Consider the following 22,361-nt stretch of genomic DNA (forward strand, 5'->3'; position numbering starts at 1 on the left):
GGTGGTCTTGGTCTACAGCAGGCTTCCTCATTCTTGGCCCTCCAGATGTTTTTGGCCTACAACTCCCATGATCCCTAGCTAGCAGGACCAGTGGGTGGGGATGACAGGAATTGTAGTCTCAAAACATCTGGAGGGCCAAGGTTGAGGAAGCCTGGTCTACAGGGTGGGCAATTTCAAATGTCTATATATGGGCTTGTGCACCATTGTTCTGGGTTCCTCCTCTCTCCTGCGTATGGTGAGTGAGGACCCTGTTGCAACAGTTTAATAAAGATCAGGCTTACTAGCTGCTTTGCTTCTCAATATTCTCTGGCTGGCCTCTGTTGTTTTCTCCTACCGATAGGTAACCCACTTAAGTACACTATACGGGCTCTTGGATACCCCATAAGGGAAAAGGAGCAGGTTTTTTCTATAACACTGGCTTTTATACCATTCCTCAGTAAAATACCGCTCTTCCTTTCACAGTGTTCCCCCAAAACTGAACCCTGTCGTACCCTTCCCAACCCAAGGTCACCACGTAGGAGCAAGAGGAAACTTTAATTCTATTCACTGCTCACCCCCACGCCCCCGTGTTATGGTGCTCCAAGCTCTGGGCTTCCAACACCTTAAGCAATCTCCTAACAACTATCATTCTCCTGCTAACTTATAAACTCTGATGTCACTTTTTCACAGACTTGATAGCTTAGCCAGCTCCAGAGGACCATTTGCCTGGGGAGTTTGTAGCCAGGGCTGCTGCAATGAACAGCCGTGTTAGCCTTTGGGAGGCAGAGACGTGAGAGGGCATCAGAGAAGGGAAAGAAGGAAAGAGGGACAGAGTCCAGTGTTGCCTGGGGTACTCTGACTATCATTCAAGGCGCCCCAAGGTGCCATGGCACACTGGTTGAAAACCACTGGCTTAGCCAAATATGAGACGTGGTGAGAATAATCCAAACTCTACCAGGCACTTATATGATGGTCTTAATAAGAGTTGCTGGATATTTATATTTCTTTTCCTATCCTATCCTGTCCTGCCTAATCTACCCATTACTCCACAGCACCCACATCAGAGAGGAACAGAAGGGCATGGGCGCTGCATGACAGAAGAACCGATTTACGGTGTATCAATACCATGTCACAGAACTGAAATTCTTCCAGGCTGTTTCAGTCTTCTGTGGATATAATTCATAGCTCCAACATGTCCTGAGCTGAGGTAGAAGAATATTTTATTGAGAACAGAAAATTTCCTTGTAATTAATAGAGTAGATCCAGATTGTCCCTAGATATTGCTTTTTCATGCCCAGATGACTGCCTCTATTTCCTTAAAGAACACAATATAGCTTCCCTTCCCTTGGCACTGGACATTCCCATTGAAGAGTCGCCATGCAGTGTGGTCCCTTCATCCTCCTGTCTCTCATCGTGGGCCTTTTCGCACCCTGGCCTGAGCTGCTGGGCATCTCTGCGTCAGATACAGGTATGAGCTCTCTCTCCTCTTACAACTTCTAAATCTTATGTGTATCATGGCTGTACCTCCCTCTCTACATAGGGTTGCCCCCTTCCATAAGGCCCAAGTGATGTGGAGCTTGCTTTTTTGTAGGCAACACATGCACCCAATGATATTGATCACGCTATGGGAGTTTGAGGAGCTTGTGTGCCTACAAAGATTCCCTGGGCTGACTTTGCCCAGTGAGTGAACATGTGACCTTGAAATGAGCTCAATGGTGGCTCAAAATGAAGAGCTGTGGAGTTGTATCCAACATATTTCTACTCAGAGTAGATCCATGACTCTACGTTAAACACAACAATTCATTTCAATGCCTCTATGCCAAGTATGACAACGTTGTATACCAGCTGTGGTCCTTGCTTGGGATCAGTGTCAGCACCTGGAATTCTATGTTCCCGGGGAAGGAACATTCTGGGAACTACAGTGGTACCTCGGGTTAAGTACTTAATTCGTTCCGGAGGTCCGTTCTTAACCTGAAACTGTTCTTAATCTGAAGCACCACTTTAGCTAATGGGGCCTCCTCTGCTGCCGCACCACCGGAGCACGATTTCTTTTCTCATCCTGAAGCAAAGTTCTTAACCCGAGGTACTATTTCTGGTTTAGCGGAGTCTGTAACCTGAAGCGTATGTAACCTGAAGCGTATGGAACCCGAAGTACCACTGTATCAGATTTGGAGTACACCTACCCTTGAATAGTCTGATCTCTCTCTTCAGCAAGTTTTGCCAACTAAACTCAGGGCTCAGGGTGTGGACATAGGAGTCTTGTTCATGGTTAGTGTTGACTTCTGGCAGGTGGTACTCACCAGAGTGGCAGAGAGCGGCATGTTGTTTGGCCCATATTGTTTTGTTTGATTTTTGGTTCATAGATAGACAACTTGGCTTCTTCCAGAAGTCTTGGATTTCAATTTCCCAGCTGACACCCAATGCTAAACTATTGAGAACAGGAAAGTGACTCTCAGCTAGAACTGGATACAGCCCAGTGGTGGGGATGTAAGGTTATTAAAAGCTTCTGGGTAATGATCTATAATGAACTGAAGAAAATGTTTAAACTAACTTTTGTTAAAAAACCTGAAGCTTTTTTACTAGGACTGATAGGAACTGAACTCCCCAAAGAAGATAAGAAAATATTTTTGTATGCTACAACAGCTGCCCAAATATTGTTAGCCCAAAGATAGAAGGACGAAAAGGTAGCAACGAAAGAAGAATGGCAAATCAAGCTAATGGACTATGCAGAAATGGCAAAATTAATGGCAAAGCTCAGAGACTATGACAATGAGAAGTTTAAAAAAGAGTGGGAATCATTTATTATTTATGTGCAAAAATACTGTAAGTATAAGTAAAGCATTTAAGTAAATGCTTGCAACTAGCAGAAAATTAGATAAAATTAAGGGAAATAATAATTGAAAAGGTTTAAGAATGGATATGCAGAAGAACTTAGTTAATATAAGGAACCAGAAGAGGGTATGGAGGGAAGTCCAGAGATTTAGGGAATCTCAAAGAGAAGGTTTGTGAAAACATATTTGTATTAATTACGTCTGGTAGAAATGTGAGTTAATTACTGTTTTTATTTGTGAGGTGGAGTCACATGGTCAATGTCATTGCTTTCTGTGTTTCAGACTTTGATATAATGTTTATATGAGGCTTGCCTTTCTTTGCTTTTACCCACCAGATGGTCTACCTGATATATGCAAACTCCCTAAGAAAGTAGGAAGATGCAAAGGAAGTTTTCCACGTTTTTTCTTCAATATTGAAACCCTGAAGTGTGAGGAGTTCATTTTCGGTGGCTGTAGAGAGAATGCAAATAACTTTCTGAATGAAAATGAATGCTATCAGGAATGTGGACGCTTTGGTAAGAACAAATAACTTGCTGTTGTAGGGCAGGAGCTGTGAACATTTTGGGGCAAATGGGCACATTTCAAAATTTGAGAAACTCTGATGGGTGCATGTCCCCTTTTCTTGAAAACATGAAAGGCCTCCAAGTACAATATTATTATCTCTCTCTCCAAACCCCTCCATACAAACCCAGAAAGGCAGCATCCTGTCCCCTTAAAACCTAAACACAACTGAACAAAAAGCATTGTTTGAATTGATTTTTGGTACATTTTACATATTGCAAATTTTATTTGAGACCACTGAACAAGACTTATGGTCAAAAAGCCTTTGGCTTACTTTTCTTAAGGTATCTTAGCACAATGACAAACAGAATGTCTGAGAAGATAAAAATCAATTAAAATAAAATAATGTGTACCATTACAGTGGTACCTCGGGTTAAGTACTTAATTCGTTCCGGAGGTCCGTTCTTAACCTGAAACTGTTCTTAACCTGAAGCACCACTTTAGCTAAAGGGGCCTCCCTCGGCTGCCACGCCGATCTGACACGCCGATTTCTGATCTCATCCTGAAGCAAAGTTCTTAACCCGAGGTACTATTTCTGGGTTAGTGGAGTCTGTAACCTGAAGCAACTGTAACCTGAAGCGTATGTAACCTGAGGTACCACTGTACTCAATAACAGCCGAACTCAATGTCTGTTCTCAGTTGCTTTTTGACTGACCAGTCTTCTCCAGTAGAAGATAAACCACACAGAATACAGTAATATCAACTTCAGTATAGCTGCAAATAATATTATATATTCTATGATGTGCTGCAACATAAGTATCTTTCCAGCTTTTCAAACCGAGAAATCTAAAGTACTGAGCCTACTCTCAGGCAGCCATGGCCAGACTCCAGAAGGGATTCTTTCTTCAGGTAGAAAATATCTGACAGGGCTGGTGCAAAATCTAGTCACTCCCTGTCTCCATGGCTCTTTAGCGCAACTCCAGGGCATGGGCAGATAGCAACAGATTGCAATTGCATGAACTGCAACTGCTGCAAGCTTGTATTTGAGAACATTCAAGAAAGTTCTGCACCCATAAAACTCACAATGCTTGACGATATCATCCCTTGAAAGGAAAATGAACAATGGCATCTGTTTCTGAAGGAAGGTCTGCTCACCTTGAGTCGCCCCTGAGATATACTGTGTCCTGTGCTTTTACCTTCTTTCTAGTGCTGCACCTTTGCTGTGGGCTGCCCTGGGCTCTCTGGGAGACGAAGGGGGACGGGGGGATATAATTTGTCTTCTTCTTCTTCTTCTTCTTCTTCTTCTTCTTCTTCTTCTTCTTCTTCTTCTTCTTCTTTGTATCATTTGATCCACCACAAAGATTCTCTCTTTCTTCCACAGTAGTGAAAGAGGAGTAATATTTTGGCATCCTCAAAAATGCCCCCTGCTCATGTGAAAGAAGACAACAGCTAAATTCCAGATGTCCTGCCAATCGACAGATGTCCTTCCATTCACCTCAGCCGAATATTCTGAATAAGTGCAACAGCAGTTCAGCATCCTCTGTATTCTGGTTCTTGAGTATGGGGTGTTGTCCACATTAATTCATCTGCTATTAAATCCACATTAATGCTGTTAAGTGTCTTCTATGGCTTACTATTTCTTTGTGGGGAGCTTAGATGATTTTAGTTACAAAAATATTTATATGCTGCTATATCTTCTAAGTATCAAAGTGATTTACATTATCTACATATACAATAAAACATGTTAAAAAAATTAGATCAGAGAACATCAACTAACCATTAAGTAAAAATGTTTTCAGCAGGCCTTTAAAGATTCACAGCCTGCTGAATCTCTGTTGGCTGAGCAGTCCTTAGGACTGGGCAAATCGCTAAAGGTTTGGATTCTTGTTGTCAGATGAGCCTCACCAACTCCGGGGACAAGATATGAAGCTCCTCCAGATGATCTAAGTGTTTGAGCTGACAGATGAGATGTTAGGCTGCCCTTAGTTATTTTGGACTTGTAAATTACCTTAATACAAAGACAACGAACTTGGCTCGGTAGTAGATGCACAGCCAGTGTAGACCTTTTAACAATTCTGTCACCCTTTTGCACCAACTGGAGCTTTGACATGAGGCCGAAGGACAGCCCCACATAGATCACATTGCTGTAATTCAGCCTCAGGGTTACAAACATGCGGCGAGACTTTCCCTGTCCAGGAGCAGCCATAGCTGGCCAATCAGGCAGAGCTGTCAAAAGGAAATCCTAGATGCAAAGGACACCTGTTCGAACCCTCCAGAGCTGCCTAGCGTATCTCCTGGTCATGGGAACCACCCTCCCAAAGGGCATTTGTCTTCATCTGGAAGTGCCCTGGGAGGGATTTTAATTCAGCTTTAAGAACAGCATAACCCTTTCTACTGCTTACAGTTTGCAGGAAGGGATAGGTGACTAACACAACTTGAGTGCTGACATCTAGTGTGAACACAATGAAGGAAACAAAGTACTGCAAAGTAGCCTGGGCTAGTTCTTATGGAATCGATGGCTTGTGAGAACTGTATAAAGGCGTGTGCACCAACCACTTCAGCTATGAAAGCCAGAATGGAGTGGTGGTGCAGTCTGTAACTCACCACCCACCTGGAATGTGTGGATAAAAAGCACAGGGGGAGCAACACAGTTGGACAGCAAGCATTCACACGTTACACCCCTCCCCATTAGGAGTCTGTGGTCACACCCACACTAGACATCTAAAACAGACTTGTACCATGTTGCCAGTCCTGGCTTCCCCCAAAGAGTACCAGGAACCCTAGTTTTTTAAGGGTGCCGAGAGTGGTTAGGAGAGCCCACACTGAGAAATAATTTTGAGAGCCCTTAAGCAACTCCATGTCCCAGGATTCTTTGTGGAAAGGGCTTGGTGGTGACAAAGAATGAGGACATAATGCCTGCTGGACATTTTCAGTGTCAGCACTTGGAATTCTTGGGGAGATGCTGGCATCAGAACAGCTTACAGTGGTACCTTGGGTTAAGTACTTAATTCGTTCCGGAGGTCCGTACTTAACCTGAAACTGTTCTTAACCTGTTGACGACTCTTAACGACTGCAATAGGTCTTACAGGAAAAAGCAAGGGGTGAGAAGGTGAAAAATGGCTTTGTCATGTATAATGAGATAAGAATCCAATGTCTTTGTTCAGACCAGGTCTCTCCATGGTTTTAAGTTTGGTAATGAGTTGCAATTCAGCAGCTTCTCTTTCCAGTCTATTTCTGAAATTCCTTTGTAGTAAAACAGCTACTTTGAGATCTTGTATAGAATGTCCTGGGAGATTGAAGTGTTCTCCTACTGGTTTCTCTGTCTTGTGATTCTTGATGTCCGATTTATGTCCGTTTATTCTTTGGCGTAAGGTTTGGCCTGTTTGTCCAATATAGAGAGCTGAGGGACACTGTTGGCATTTGATGGCATATACAATGTTAGACGATGAGCAATTAAATAGTCCCGAGATGGTATGTGTGATGTTGTTGGGGCCAGTAATGGTGTTGTCCGGGTGTATGTGGCAGCAAAGTTGGCATCTGGGTTTATTGCAGGCTCTGGTGCCAGTGTCCGTGTTACGTCTGGTTGTAGTATTATTGTGGGTTAGGAGTTGTTTAAGATTGGGTGGCTGTCTGTAGGCAATGAAAGGTCTTCCTCCCAGAGCTTGAGAAAGAGAACTGTCATTGTCCAGGAGAGGTTGTAGATCTCTGATGATGCGTTGTACTGTTTTAACTTGGGAGCTGTATGTGATGACTAGAGGTGTTCTGTTATTTTCTTTTTTGGGTCTGTCTTGCAGCAAGTTCTCTCTGGGTATCAGTCTGGCTCTGTTGATCTGTTGTCTAACTTCATCTGCTGGGTATTTTAGTTCTAAAAAGGTTTGCTGTAGATCTCTTAGGTGAGAGTCTCTGTCTGTAGAATTGGAACAGATACGGCTGTAACGTAGTGCCTGGCTATATACAATGGACTGTTTGGTATGTTTGGGATGGTAGCTAGAGGCATGTAGATATGTTTGTCGGTCAGTTGGTTTACGGTATAAGGTGGTGTCTATGTGCCCATCCTGTATTTTTATAGTAGTGTCCAAAAAATGTATTTCTTGCATAGATTGATTCATTGTTAGGTTGATTGTGGGGTGAAAATCATTGAATTTCTGGTGGAAGGTGTCCAGGGTCTGTTGACCATGTGTCCAGATGATAAAAATATTGTCAATGTATCGCAGGTACAAGAGAGGTTTGAGTGGGTAGGAGTTTAGGAAACGTTGTTCTAAATCTGCCATGAAGATGTTGGCATACTGTGGGGCCATGTGGGTGCCCATTGCTGTGCCGCTGATCTGAAGGAACAGGTCATCACCGAATTTGAAGTTGTTGTGGGTAAGGACAAATTGGCAGAGTTTGGTGGCAAAGTCCGCTGTGGTTTTATCTGAAATGGTGTTCCTTATAGCTTGTAAACCATCGTTGTGTGGGATGTTGGTATACAAAGATATTGTATGAACTTCATGTTTGCATTGACATTGAGAGTCTGTGGACCAACCTTCACCAATCTGAGCTGGCAGGGGCTGGTGGGAGTTGTAGTTTAATACATCTGCAGGGCACCAAGTTGGCGAACACTGCTGTCGACCGTAAGCACTCTTATGATCTGTTATCAGGCCTTGCTATATGCAAGGAAAGAAAAGAAAAAACCGGAAGAAGGCCATAAACTTTGCATGACCAAGATCAGGTTTGTATCAACATCATATCGCGGAACTGAAACATTTGAGAGTTCCAATGTGTCCCTATTTGATGTGGAAGAATACTTTAATGTCTGAAATAGTACAGGAGAGCAATCCTGAAGTCATTTTGACTCTCCCAAATTGACCTCAATATATTTCTCTGCAAGAAGGGAGGAAATGGAGAAAGCCTCCCCTTTGTCTTTTTGCTTACAAATCCTGTCTTAAGGGTGTATTTGTGTATGAACAGGGTGAGCCTGGGACCTGGGACTCAGAAACTGAAGTATTTACTATCACAAAAGAATGGCCAGGTTGCCCAGGTAAAGCAATCAGTGACCATTAACAGATATCCTGGCAAACAGGATTTCTGCTGTAGACCACCTCCTTCTGTAATGTATGTATGATGTTTTGGGGGTGGTCTTGGTCTAAAGCTGGCTTCCTCATGCTCGGCGCTCCAGATGTTTTTGCCCTACAACTCCCATGATCCCTAGCTAGCAGGGTCAGTGGTTGGGGATGACGGGAATTGTAGTCTCAAAACATCTGGAGGGCCGAAGTTGAGGAAGCCTAGTCTACAGGGTGGGCAATTTCAAAATTCTATATATGGGCTTGTGCACCATTGTTCTGGGTTCCTGCTCTCTCCTGCGTATGGTGAGTGAGGACCCTGTTGCAACAGTTTAATAAAGATCAGGCTTACTAGCTGCTTTGCTTCTCAGTATTCTCTGGCTGGCCTCTGTTGTTTTCTCCTACGGATAGGTAACCCACTTAAGGACTCTATACGGGCTCTTGGATACCCAATAAGGGGAAAGGGGCAGGTTTTTTCTATAACACTGACTTTTATACCATTCCTCAGTAAAATTCCGCTCTTCCTTTCACAGTGTTCCCCCAAAACTGAACCCTGTCGTACCCTTCCCAGCCCAAGCTCACCATGTAGGAGCAAGAGGAAACTTTAATTCTATTCACTGCTCACCCCCACGCCCCTGTGTTATGGTGCTCCAAGCTCTGGGCTTCCAACACTTTAAGCAATCTCCTAACAACTATCATTCTCCTGCTAACTTATAAACTCTGATGTCACTTTTTCACAGACTTGATAGCTTAGCCAGCTCCAGAGGCACCATTTGCCTGGGGAGTTTGTAGCCAGGGCTGCTGCAATGAACAGCCGTGTTAGCCTTTGGGAGGCAGAGACGTGAGAGGGCATCAGAGAAGGGAAAGAAGGAAAGAGGGACAGAGTCCAGTGTTGCCCGGGGTACTCTGACTATCATTCAAGGCGCCCCAAGGTGCCATGGCACACTGGTTGAAAACCACTGGCTTAGCCAAATATGAGACGTGGTGAGAATAAACCAAACTCTACCAGGCACTTATATGATGGTCATAATAAGAGTTGCTGGATATTTATATTTCTTTTCCTGTCTTATCCTGTCCTGACTAATCTACCCATTACTCCACAGCACCCACACCAGAGAGGAACAGAAGGGCATGGGCGCTGCATGACAAAAGAACAGGTTTATATCAATACCATGTCACGGATCTGAAATCCTTCCAGGCTGTTTCAGTCTTCTGTGGCTATAATTCATAGCTCCAACATGTCCTGAGCTGAGGTAGAAGAATACTTTATTGAGAACAGAAAATTTCCTTGTAATTAATAGAGTAGATCCAGATTGTCCCTAGATATTGCTTTTTCATGCCCAGATGACTGCTTCCATTTCCTTAAAGAACACAATATAGTGTCCCTTCCCTTGGTACTGGACAGTCCCATTGAAGAGTCACAATGCAGTGTGGTCCCTTCATCCTCCTGTCTCTCATCGTGGGCCTTTTCGCACCCTGGCCTGAGCTGCTGGGCATCTCTGCGTCAGATACAGGTATGAGCTCTCTCTCCTCTTACAACTTCTAAATCTTATGTGTATGATGGCTGTACCTTGCCCTATTTCTCTCCAATTCTTTAATCTGCCTCTCTACATTGGGTTGCCCCCTTCCATAAGGCCCAAGTGATGTGGGGCTTTCTTTCTTGTAGGCAACACATGGACCCAATTATATTGATCATGCTATGGGAGTTTGAGGAGCTTGTGTGCCTACAAAGATTCCCTGGGCTGACTTTGCCCAGTGAGTGAACATGTGACCTTGAAAGGAGCTCAATGGATTCTCCATGGTGGCTCAAAATGAAGAGCTGTGGAGTTGTATCCAACAAATTTCTACTCAGAGTAGATCCATTCAAATAGATGACTCTAAGTTAAACACAACAATTCATTTCAATGCCTCTATGCCAAGTATGACAGCGTTGTATACCAGCTGTGGTCCTTGTTTGGGATCAGTGTCAGCACCTGGAATTCTCAGAAGTTGCTGGCATTCTAGCACCCTGTCCAAGGCCACAGTAGATCAGTGATACTCTGGTTGTTCTGTGAGTCACTCTTTAAAGTTTACACTATGTTCCCGGGGAAGCAACATTCTGGGAACTACAGTGGTACCTCGGGTTAAGTACTTAATTCGTTCCAGAGGTCCGTTCTTAACCTGAAACTGTTCTTAACCTGAAGCACCACTTTTGCTAATGGGGCCTCCTGCTGCTGCCACACCACCGGAGCACGATTTCTGTTCTCATCCTGAAGCAAAGTTCTTAACCCGGGGTACTATTTCTGGGTTAGCAGAGTCTGTAACCTGAAGCATATGTAACCTGAAGTGTATGGAACCCGAAGTACCACTGTATCAGATTTGGAGTACACCTACCCTTGAATAGTCTGATCTCTCTCTTCAGCAATCTTTGCCAACTAAGCTCAGGGCTCAGGGTGTGGACATAGGAGTCTTGTTCATGGTTAGTGTTGACTTCTGGCATCCTCAGGAATATGTGTTGTTTCACTACGCCAGCCAAGATACCTTGCAGGTGGTACTCACCAGAGTGGCAGAGAGCGGCATGTTGTTTGGCCCATATTGTTTTGTGTGATTTTTGGTTCATAGATAGACAACTTGGCTTCTTCCAGAAGTCTTGGATTTCAGTTTCCCAGCTGACACCCAATGCTAAATTATTGAGAACAGGAAAGTGACTCTCAGCTAGAACTGGATACAGCCCAGTGGTGGGGATGTAAGGTTATTAAAAGCTTCTGGGTAATGATCTATAATGAACTGAAGAAAATGTTTAAACTAACTTTTGTTAAAAAACCTGAAGCTTTTTTTACTAGGACTGATAGGAACTGAACTCCCCAAAGAAGATAAGAAAATATTTTTGTATGCTACAACAGCTGCCCAAATATTGTTAGCCCAAAGATAGAAGGACGAAAAGATAGCATTGAAAGAAGAATGGCAAATCAAGCTAATGGACTATGCAGAAATGGCAAAATTAACGGCAAAGCTCAGAGACTATGACAATGAGAAGTTTAAAAAAGAGTGGGAATCATTTATTATTTATGTGCAAAAATACTGTAAACAGGTTGATGCCTATAAGTAAAGCATTTAAGTAAATGGTTGCAACTAGCAGAAAATTAGATAAAATTAAGGGAAATAATAATTGAAAAGGTTTAAGAATGGATATGCAGAAGAACTTAGTTAATATAAGGAACCAGAAGAGGGTATGGAGGGAAGTCCAGAGATTTAGGGAATCTCAAAGAGAAGGTTTGTGAAAACATATTTGTATAAATTTAGATCTGGTAGAAATGTGAGTTAATTACTGTTTTTATTTGTGAGGTGGAGTCACTTGTCAATGTCATTGCTTTCTGTGTTTCAGACTTTGATATAATGTTTATATGAGGCTTGCCTTTCTTTGCTTTTACCCACCAGATGGTCTACCTGATATATGCAAACTCCCTAAGAAAGAAGGAATGTGCAAAGCAAATATGCCACATTTTTTCTTTAGTATAAGAACCATGCAGTGTCAGCAGTTCATTTATGGTGGATGTCAAGCGAATGCAAATAAATTTCCGAATGAAAATGAATGCTATCAGCAAAGTCCAGTTCTTTAACCCGCCTCTCTATTTAGGGTTGCCCCCCTCCTTAAGGTCCAAGGGACATGGAACTTGATTTTTCCCAAGCAACAAATGTGCCCACTTATATTGATATTTCTATAACAGTTGGAGGCCCAAGCAACAACCTGAATTTGCCCAGTGAGCAATTACATCAGCTTGATCAAATCTGGATCTTCAAAGGAGCTCCATGGCTTCTCCATGGCTTGGTGACTTAAATCTGTGGTGGCTCAAGATGAAGACATGTGGGGTTGTAACCAACGACGGTTCACTCAGAGTAGATCCATTCAAAGAGATGACTCTATAAGTTAAACAAGACAATTAATTCCAATGCATTTTTGGATAGTTGAATTTCATGACATGGAATCCTCAGAAAGATGCTGGCATTCTAGCACTCTGCCCAAGACCATAGTAGACCAGTGATACTCTGGTTGTTCTGTGAGTCACTCTTTTAAACTTTATACTATGTTCCCAGGGAAGCAAAATTCTGGGAATGCTCAGATTTGGAGTAAACCTACCCTTGAATAGTCTGATCTCTCTCTTCAGCAATCTTTGCCAACTAAGCTCAAATCAGCCATGGTTCAGGGTGTGGACATTTGAGCTTTGTTCATGGTTAGTGTTGACTTCTGGCATCCTCAGGAATATCGTGCTGTGTCACTGCATCAGCCAAGATACCTTGCAGGATGTATTCACGAGAGTGGCAGAGAGCAGCATGATGTTTGGCCCATATTGGTTTTGGTACAATGACTCCTAAGAGGCACAATGTGGGTCTCTTTGGGAAACTCTCAGATTTGGAATCAACTTATCCTTGGCTCTGCTGCTCCCTTCAGTTATCTGTCTCAGCCTGTTCAAAGGACTGGATCAGAGCTTTTATGGAATCCTGCTCTTCTCAATACAGGATCTGTGGTTTTATTTTGTTTTTGGTTTTTGGTCACTGGGTAGACAACTTGGCTTCTTCCAGAAGTCTTGGATTTCAGTTTCCCAGCTGACACACAATGCTAAACTATTGAGAAGAGGAAAGTAACTCTCAGCTGGAACTGGACACAACCCTATCCTCCTTCATTCAGCCAGATGCTGAATAACCAAATTATAGCACCGGAAGAGAAGTTTTTTGTTTTTGTGGGGTGGTGATGGTGGTCATCTAGCCCAAAGTTGAAGCAACCTCATACTCTCCATTTGAAGTAACTTTCATCTAGACAGAGTAGCTCCAGACTATCTATTCTTGTTAAACTTTCTCCTCAGAACAAACTATATCCCTTTATAATCCTGGTCCCTCTATTTTCCTCGGTGACTCTCCAGTTTGTCAATCTCATTCTTAATATTTGGCTTTCAGAAGTGGACACAGCCCTAACATTCTTCACTCAGCCAAATGCTGAACCACTGAATTATAGCACTGGAAGAGAATTTGGGATTTGTTGAGTCTAAAGTTGTGGCAAGCTCATACTTTCCATCTGAGTTGGAATGTTCCTATAGGTTTGTAGGATTTCAGGGTGATGGTCTGTCAAACCTTTCTCTTACCATGTATCTCAGTGGTCTGAGTTAGCTCTGTAGCCCCAAGCCCCAAGAGATTTCCACTCAAATTTACTATGGTTGTAATTATGCTAAATCCATTTAAAGGGTTACGGAGAAATCACAACAAGCACCGAAGTTTCAACTGGGCTGCTGGTCTGTTACCATAACTATTAGATCCTCATTCAGAAGTTCCTCATTGTATACTTAGGAGGGCTATCTTCAGGACTCACATGGTCAATGTCGTTGCTTTCTGTGTTTCAGGCTTCGATATAATGTTAATATGAGACTTGCCTTTGTTTTCTTTTACCCACCAGATACTCTACCTGATATATGCAAACTCCCTGTAAGTATAGGAAGCTGCAGAGGTAGTATTCCACGTTTTTTCTTCAATACTGAAACCATGAAGTGTGAGCAGTTCATTTTTGGTGGATGTGAACCGAATGCAAATAACTTTTTGAAGTATGCTTCTTGCTATCAGGAATGTGGACGCTTTGGTAAGAACAAATAACTTGCTAATTTAGGGATGGAACTGTGAACATTTTGGGGCAAATGGGCACATTTCAAAATTTGAGAAACTCTGATGGGTGCATGTCCCCTTTTCTTGAAAACATGAAAGGCCTCCAAGTACAATATTATTATCTCTCTCTCCAAACCCCTCCATACAAACCCAGAAAGGCAGCATCCTCTCCCCTTAAAACCTAAACACAACTGAACAAAAAGCATTGTTTGAAATGATTTTTGGTACATTTTACTTATTGCAAATTTTATTTGAGACCACTGAACAAGATTTATGGTCAAAAAGCCTTTGGCTTACTTTCCTCAAGGTATCTTAGCACAATGACAAACAGAATGTCTGAGAAGATAAAAATCAATTAAAATAAAATAATGTGTACCATTACAGTGGTACCTTGGGTTAAGTACTTAATTCGTTCCGGAGGTCCGTTCTTAACCTGAAACTGTTCTTAACCTGAAGCACCACTTTAGCTAATGGGGCCTCCCTCGGCTGCCACGCCGCCAAAGCAAGATTTCTGATCTCATCCTGAAGCAAAGTTCTTAACCCGAGGTACTATTTCTGGGTTAGTGTAGTCTGTAACCTGAAGCAACTGTAACCTGAAGCGTATGTAACCTGAGGTACCACTGTACTCAATAACAGCCAAACTCAGTGTCTGTTCTCAGTTGCTTTTTGACTGACCAGTCTTCTCCAGTAGAAGATAAACCATATAGAATACAGTAACATCAACTTCAGTATAGCTGCAAATAATATCATATATTTTATGATGTGCTGCAACATAAGTATCTTTCCAGTTTTTCAAACTGAGAAATCTAAAGTACTGAGCCTACTCTCAGGCAGCCATGGCCAGACTCCTGAAGGGATTCTTTCTTCAGGTAGAAAATATCTGACAGGGCTGGTGCAAAATTTAGTCACTCCCTGTCTCCATGGCTCTTTAGCGCAACTCCAGGGCATGGGCAGATAGCAACAGAGTTGCAATTGCATGAACTGCAACTCCCGTGCAGAGTTCCAAAGGAAAAACACACACTAAGGCAGCAGAATTCTTCAGTTATAGTTTACTGAGGTTTAAAAGCATACAGGATCTTACTGGATCCCCAGTAAAGTCCCAAAACTTCAGCTCCTAAGACCTCATCCAGTTACAGAAGCAAAGAAACAGACAGTATAACAGAAAGCATAGAAAGAGACACAGAACTGCTCTGTAGGCAGGAAATATATCATCTGCCTCTGAGCATTAACCATGAGCCCCACAGACTCACGAGATAAACAACTGCTGCAAGCTTGTATTTGAGAACATTCAAGAAAGTTCTGCACCCATAAAACTCACAATGCTTGACGATATCATCCCTTGAAAGGAAAATGCACCATGGCATCTGTTTCTGAAGGAAGGTCTGCTCACCTCTTATCACCTTGAGTCGCTCCTGAGATATACTGTGTACTGTGCTTTTACCTTCTTCTTAATGCTGTACCTTTGCTGTGGGCTCCCCTGGGCTCTCTGGGAAAGGAAGGGGGATGGGGGGATATTCTTCTTCTTCTTCTTCTTCTATTTCTTCTTCTTCTTCTTTGTATCATTTGATCCACCACAAAGATTCTCTCTTTCTTCCACAGTAGTGAAAGACGAGTAATATTTTGGCATCCTCAAAAATGCCCCCTGCTCATGTGAAAGAAGACAACAGCTAAATTCCAGATGTCCTGCCAATCGACAGATGTCCTTCCATTCACCTCAGCTGAATATTCTGAATAAGTGCAACAGTAGTTCAGCATCCTCTGTATTCTGGTTCTTGAGTATGGGGTTTTGTCCACATTAATTCATCTGCTATTAAATCCACATTAATGCTGTTAAGTGTCTTCTATGGCTTACTATTTCTTTGTGGGGAGCTTAAGGGTGCCGAGAGTGGTTAGGAGAGCCCACACTGAGAAATAATTTTGAGAGCCCTTAAGCAACTCCATGTCCTCATTCTTTGTGGAAAGGGCTTGGTGGTGACAAAGAATGAGGACATAATGCCTGCTGGACATTCTCAGTGTCAGCACTTGGAATTCTTGGGGAGATGCTGGCTTCGGAACAGCTTACTTCCAGACATGCTCATGTGGCCACCCAGAGATTAAATTACAATCTTTTCCAGCCAAGCCAAGACTGTTCTTTTTCTCTGGCTGAATTAAAAATGGAATAAATGGTTCCAAATCTATCCCCCCGCCATGAGGTATGTGTGTATAACATATTGCATGAACTTCATGTTTGTATTGACATTGAGAGTCTGTGGACCAAGCTTCACCAATCTGAACTGGCAGGGGCTGGTGGGAGTTGTAGTTCAATACATCTGCAGGGCACCAAGTTGGCGAACACTGCTGTCGACCGTTAGTACTCTTATGATCTGTTATCAGGCCTTGCTATATGCAGTTGAAAGAAAAGAAAAAACCGGAAGAAGGCCATAAACGTTGCATGACCAAAGATCAGGTTTCTATCAACATCATATCACGGAACTGAAACATTTGAGAGTTCCAATGTGTCCCTATTTGATGTGGAAGAATACTTTAATGAGAACAGGAAATTACATTGGAATCATCAGAGTAGATCCAGAGTGTCCCTAGAGATTGGTAATTCATTTTTTCATGCCCAATTGATGGGCTCCATTTCCTTGAAGAACATGATATAGCATCCCTTCCCCTGGCACGGGACATTCTTATCGAAGAGTCGCCATGCAGTGTGGTCCCTTCATCCTCCTGTCTCTCATTGTGGGCCTTTTCGCACCCTGGCCTGAGCTGCTGGGCATCTCTGCGTTGGATACAGATATAATAATAATAATGATGATGATGATGATGATGATGATGATGATAATAATGATAAATTTTATTTATATCCCGCCCTCCTCAGCCGAAGCCAGGCTCAGGGCGGCTAACAACACTAAAATAGTGCAACATTCTAAAAACATTATAAAAATTAATTAAAATCAAAATTGATGGCAACCATAAACTAAAGTTCTGTAAAGATTGCCAAAGGAGAGGGTCAGGCTGTGCCCTGACCAAAGGCCTGGTGGAACAGCTCTGTCTTGCAGGCCCTGTGGAAAGATGTCAAGTCCTGCAGGGCCCTTGTCTGTTGTGACAGAGCGTTCCACCAGGTTGGAGCCACAGCCGAAAAAGCCCTGGCTCTAATTGAGGCCAGCCTAACCTCTCTGTGGCCTGGGACCTTCAAGATGTTTTTATTTGAATATTGTAAGTTCCTCTGTGGGGCATACCAGGAGAGGCGGTCCCGTAGGTACGAGGGTCCTAGGCTGTATAGGGCTTTGAAGGTTAAAAGCAGCACCTTAAACCTGATCCTGTACTCCACCGGGAGCCAGTGCAGCTGGTATAGCACCGGGTGAATGTGATCTCGCAGCGAGGATCACAGTAGCTAGGTCAGGGCGAGAGAGGTAAGGGCCAACTGCTTAGCTTGGCGGAGATGAAAAAATGCCACCTTTGTTATAGCTGCAATCTGCACCTCCATGGAGAGGGAGGTATCGAAGATTACACCCAAACTCATAACGGACGGTGCTGGCACTAATTGCACCCCCGCAAGAGATGGGACTTGCCCCCTCAATCCCATATCGTCCCGTCCCAGCCAGAGGACCTCTGTCTTCGAAGGATTTAACTTCAACCGGCTCCCACGTAACCATCCAGCCACAGCTTCCAAACATCTGATCAGTGTGTCTGGGCGAGGGGGGGCATAAAGATGTTAAAAAGCATCGGGGAGAGTATCGCACCCTGAGGCACTCCACACACCAAGGAGTGGTGCGACGACAATTCCCCCCCCCAAGCGCCACCCTCTGTCCCCGACCAGAGAGAAACGAGCACATCTTTTGTGTATCATGGCTTTACCTCCCCCTATCTCTTTCCAGTTCTTTAACCCGCCTCTCTACCTAGGGTTGCCCCCCTCCTTAAGGTCCAAGGGACATGGAATTTGATTTTCCCCAAGCGACAAATGTACCAACTCATATTGATATTTCTATAACAGCTGGAGGCCCAAGCAACAACCTGAATTTGCCCAGTGAGCAATTACGTGTGCTTGATCAAATCTGGATCTTCAAAGGAGCTCCATGGCTTGGTGGCTTAAATCTGTGGTGGCTCAAGATGAAGACATGTGGGGTTGTAACCAATGACGGTTCACTCAGAGTAGATCCATTCAAATAGATGACTCTATAAGTTAAACAAGGCAATTAATTCCAATGCATTTTTGGATAGTTGAATTTCATGACATGGAATCCTCAGAAAGATGCTGGCATTCTAGCACTCTGCCCAAGACCATAGTAGACCAGTGATACTCTGGTTGTTCTGTGAGTCACTATTTAACCTTTATACTATGTTCCCAGGGAAGCAAAATTCTGGGAAGACTCAGATTTGGAGTAAACCTACCCTTGAATAGTCTGATCTCTCTCTTCAGCAATCTTTGCCAACTAAGCTCAAATCAGCCATGGTTCAGGGTGTGGACATATGAGCTTTGTTCATGGTTAGTGTTGACTTCTGGCATCCTCAAGAATATGGTGTTGCGTCACTGCACTAGCCAAGATACCTTGCAGGTGGTACTCACCGGAGTGGCAGAGAGCAGCATGATGTTTGGCCCATATTGGTACTGGCCCTTGCCCACTAAAGGACGCAAGAAAGTTCCTGTGCTTAAGACCAAAAGCCAGTGGCCCTTTCTTCATACACACGGATAGCTCTCGCCTGTCAAAGCACCAGTTCACGAGGGTTATGAGCAAGGCAATCGCTGCCATGGGGCTCCCATCTGAGGAGTACGCCGCACATTCTTTCCGCATCGGGGCTGCAACCACTGCCGTGCACATGGGTTTACTGGCGGAGAGGATAATGGATATGGGACGGTGGAAGTCGAACGCTTACAGGGGATACATCCGGAAACCATGCTAATGTTCCCTCCCCATCAGCCCCCTGACCCGGCTCTCTTACTCTTTTATTTTCAGGTGTCGGGGTGGTGCGTCTGTGGATCATCGGCCACTGCATTGTCCACTGGGCGAGATTGCGTGCAGTCACCAGGGGCTGGGGCGGCGATCTGCAGCTCCCAAACAATGTTGAAGTTTCCTGGATTGCGCATCGTGGAATGCGTTGGGAGGAGTTCTTCCCAGCAGTAACAAAAAGAATTGCCGTTGAAGGCCCACCGGAGGCGGCGGTTATCCAACTGGGCGAGAACGACCTAGCTTACAGAAAGGGGGTGGACTTAATGTGGCATATCTTCAACGAACTGGGGGAGTTGCGGGCCTCCTATCCGAATCTATTTTTTTTTTATTTTTTTATAAATGATATTTATTAAGATTTCAAAAAAGGTTACAAAAGTAGTGAAAAAAGGTAAAAAAGAAAAGAGAACAAAAAATACAAAATACAGAAAAAATAAAAACAATTAAAAATAAATCCCTCTTTCTATGTCTTGCCTTTCATTTACTTGTTTCCATGACTTCCTCACACCTCCCTTTTTTGTATTCCAGTTCAAATGGTTAATTCAGCAAATCCTTTCCCTCTTTGTTTTTATCTTAATTCTTTATCTTAACATATTATAACATTATATTTTCATCTGTTATCAATCCATTTTTACATATTCCTTTTTAACCTTATTACTAAAACCGCTTCATTTCATTCCGACATCATTTTAACATTCATTAATTTTACAATGTTTCTGTAAGTAGTCTTTGAATTTCTTCCAATCTTCTTCCACCAACTCTTCTCCCTGGTCTCGGATTCTGCCAGTGATTTCCGCCAATTCCATATAGTCCATCACCTTCATCTGCCATTCTTCCAGGGTGGGTAGATCTTGTGTCTTCCAATACTTTGCAATGAGTATTCTTGCTGCTGTTGCGGCGTACATAAAGAAAGTTCTATCCTTCTTTAACAGCGATGGGTGGGCGGGTCATTGAGCACCCAGGCATCCAGTTTAGCAAGGAGGCCCTCTACTGCGGGGATGGCGTGCATCTCTCCGATGCTGACATTTTCCAGGGGATCAGGGATTGGTTACAGGCCTGAGGGTATTGGCGGCGAGCCTGGCTCATGTGGTGATTAGGCATTGGCAGGGGTATTATTATGCAAATGAGTTGGGGGGGAGGACTGCCATCACCTCCCCCAAATGTTGAAGGGTAGTTCGTTAAAGGACTCCGGGGGGCGTTGCCTCGTCCAAAACCTATGGAGGCTAGGCCTAAAGCACGCTCCTGAGCGGTAACCCCTCGGGGAGCGCCTAGGGATGTGCATCTCGGGGGCTCCCCCTGTTGGTGCTTAACCCTTCCCAGTTTTATTTTTTTTTTTTTAATAGTATTTTTTATTGCGTTTCTTTCCAAATTTTGTACATTGCAAGCAAATGAGGAGTTTACAAGAAACCATTTTTTTTTTTTTTTTTTTTTATAACAAACCAATAAAAATCAAAACAAAAATAAATCCCAACTTGGACTTCCCCACCCCTTCCGATTCTGCGTTCTTTATATTAACCTTGTCAGCAATTTATTACCTTATGTCCTACCTTATTGTAACTTTTACATGTTATGTATCTAAATTCAATATATTATATCACAATTTTTATACCTTTAAAATAAACGTAACATGTTCAATTCATATTATCTCCTTTTCTCTTTTATCACTTGATTTACTATTTACTTAATCATGATTGCTAAAGCGTATCCTTTCCAAATCATGCACAATCTTAAGATTCATACAGTTTATAATACTTTTGCAGGTAGTCTTTAAACTTTTTCCAGTCCGCCTCAATTGTTTCTACATCCAAATCTCGGATTCTGCCGGTCAGTTCAGCTATCTCCATGTAGTCCATCAACTGCGTCTGCCATTCCTCCAGCGTGGGTAAATCTTGTGTCTTCCAGTTCTTTGCAATGAGTATTCTTGCTGCTGTACTAGCATACATAAACAAAGCTCTGTCCTTCTTTAACACTTTCTGGTCCACCATGCCCAACAGGAAGGCCTCTGGTTTCTTGGGAAAGGTATACCTAAATACCTTTTTCAACTCATTATAAATCATTTCCCAGAAAGCCTTAACCTTTGGGCATGTCCACCAGAGGTGAAAGAAAGTCCCCTCTGCTTCCTTACACTTCCAACATTTATTGTCAGACAGGTGATGTATCTTAGCTAACTTGACTGGGGTCATGTACCACCGGTATATCATTTTCATAATGTTTTCCTTCAAGGCAGTACTTGCCGTGAATTTCATTCCGGTGTTCCATAACCTTTCCCAGTCTTCAAACATAATGTTGTGTCCAACATCGTGTGCCCATTTAATCATAGCAGATTTAACTGTCTCATCCTGTAAATTCCACATAAGCAGCAAGTTATACATTCTAGATAACAGCTTTGTCTTTGGTTCTAACAATTCTGTCTCTAGTTTCGACTTTTCCACCTGGAAACCAACTTTTTTATCCATTTTGAAAACCTCTTGAATTTGAGCATAATGTAGCCAATCTCGCACCTTATTTTTTAGTTTATCCTGGCTCTGCAACTTCCAATTGTCTCCAATTTTTTCAGTTAGTTCCCAATATTTCGGCCAGTAGGCCTCCATATTGGGTCTTTTTCGGGCCTTGGCCTCCACTGGTGATAACCACCTCGGAGTTTTACTCTCTAGTAAGTCTTTATATTTCATCCAGACTGCAAAAATTGCTTTTCTGACAATGTGGCTTTTAAACAATTTATGTGCTTTAACCTTGTCGTACCATAAGTATGCGTGCCAACCAAAAGCATTATTAAAACCTTCCAGATCTAGGACATCAGTGTTTTCCAACAAGAACCAATCTTTCAACCAGCAGAAGGCTGCAGCTTCATAGTACAACCTCAGGTCCGGCAGGGCAAACCCCCCTCTTTCTTTTGAATCTGTTAATATTTTGAACTTTATTCGGGGCTTTTTGCCCTGCCAGATAAATCTAGATATATCCTTCTGCCATTTTCCAAAGCAATCCACTCTGTCCACGATCTGTAAGGTTTGAAACAAAAATAACATTTTCGGCAACACATTCATTTTTATAGCTGCGATTCTTCCCAACAAGGAAAGTTTCAATCTTGACCAAATTTCTAAATCCTTTTTAACTTCCAACCAACATTTCTCATAATTATCCTTAAATAAATTCAAATTTTTGGAGGACAAATAGATCCCAAGGTATTTCACTTTTTTAACCACATTCAGCTCTGTTTCTCTCTGAAACCCCTCTATTTCTGTAATTGTTAAATTTTTGGTCAGAACCTTAGTTTTTTGTTTATTCAACCTAAATCCCGCCACCCGACCAAATTCAGATATAAGTTCAAGAACTTTTTTTGTACTGGATTCTGGCTCCTGCAGTGTCAAAACTAGGTCATCTGCAAAAGCTTTCAGTTTATATTGTTTCACTCCGACCTCTATCCCTTGTACCAACCGGTCCTCTCTGAT

General features: G+C 42.9%; 1 protein-coding gene and 2 long non-coding RNA genes across 3 annotated transcripts in view; 1 reads left to right on the forward strand and 2 right to left on the reverse strand.

Moving 5' to 3' along the window:
* LOC310750810 overlaps positions 1–22,361 on the reverse strand; it is a 226,068-nt gene that overhangs the window by 95,988 nt on the left and 107,719 nt on the right. The gene's annotated exons all lie outside the window — the stretch shown is intronic.
* LOC310750656 (carboxypeptidase inhibitor SmCI-like) overlaps positions 13,804–22,361 on the forward strand; it is a 54,524-nt gene continuing 45,966 nt past the window's right edge. The window contains exon 1 of the transcript XR_014542140.1: positions 13,804–13,958. The gene's annotated coding sequence lies outside the window, so the exon portion shown is untranslated. The remainder of the gene's footprint in view (positions 13,959–22,361) is intronic.
* Positions 16,486–19,019, reverse strand: LOC310749886. Its single transcript, XR_014541857.1, has 3 exons — positions 18,908–19,019; positions 17,981–18,142; positions 16,486–16,745 (listed from the first exon to the last, which is right to left on the reverse strand). It is a non-coding gene; the product is annotated as an uncharacterized lncRNA (long non-coding RNA).

This window comes from Podarcis filfolensis (assembly GCF_964270895.1).
Source record: "Podarcis filfolensis genome assembly, chromosome: 15".
In the NCBI taxonomy this organism is placed as follows: Eukaryota; Metazoa; Chordata; class Lepidosauria; order Squamata; family Lacertidae; genus Podarcis; species Podarcis filfolensis.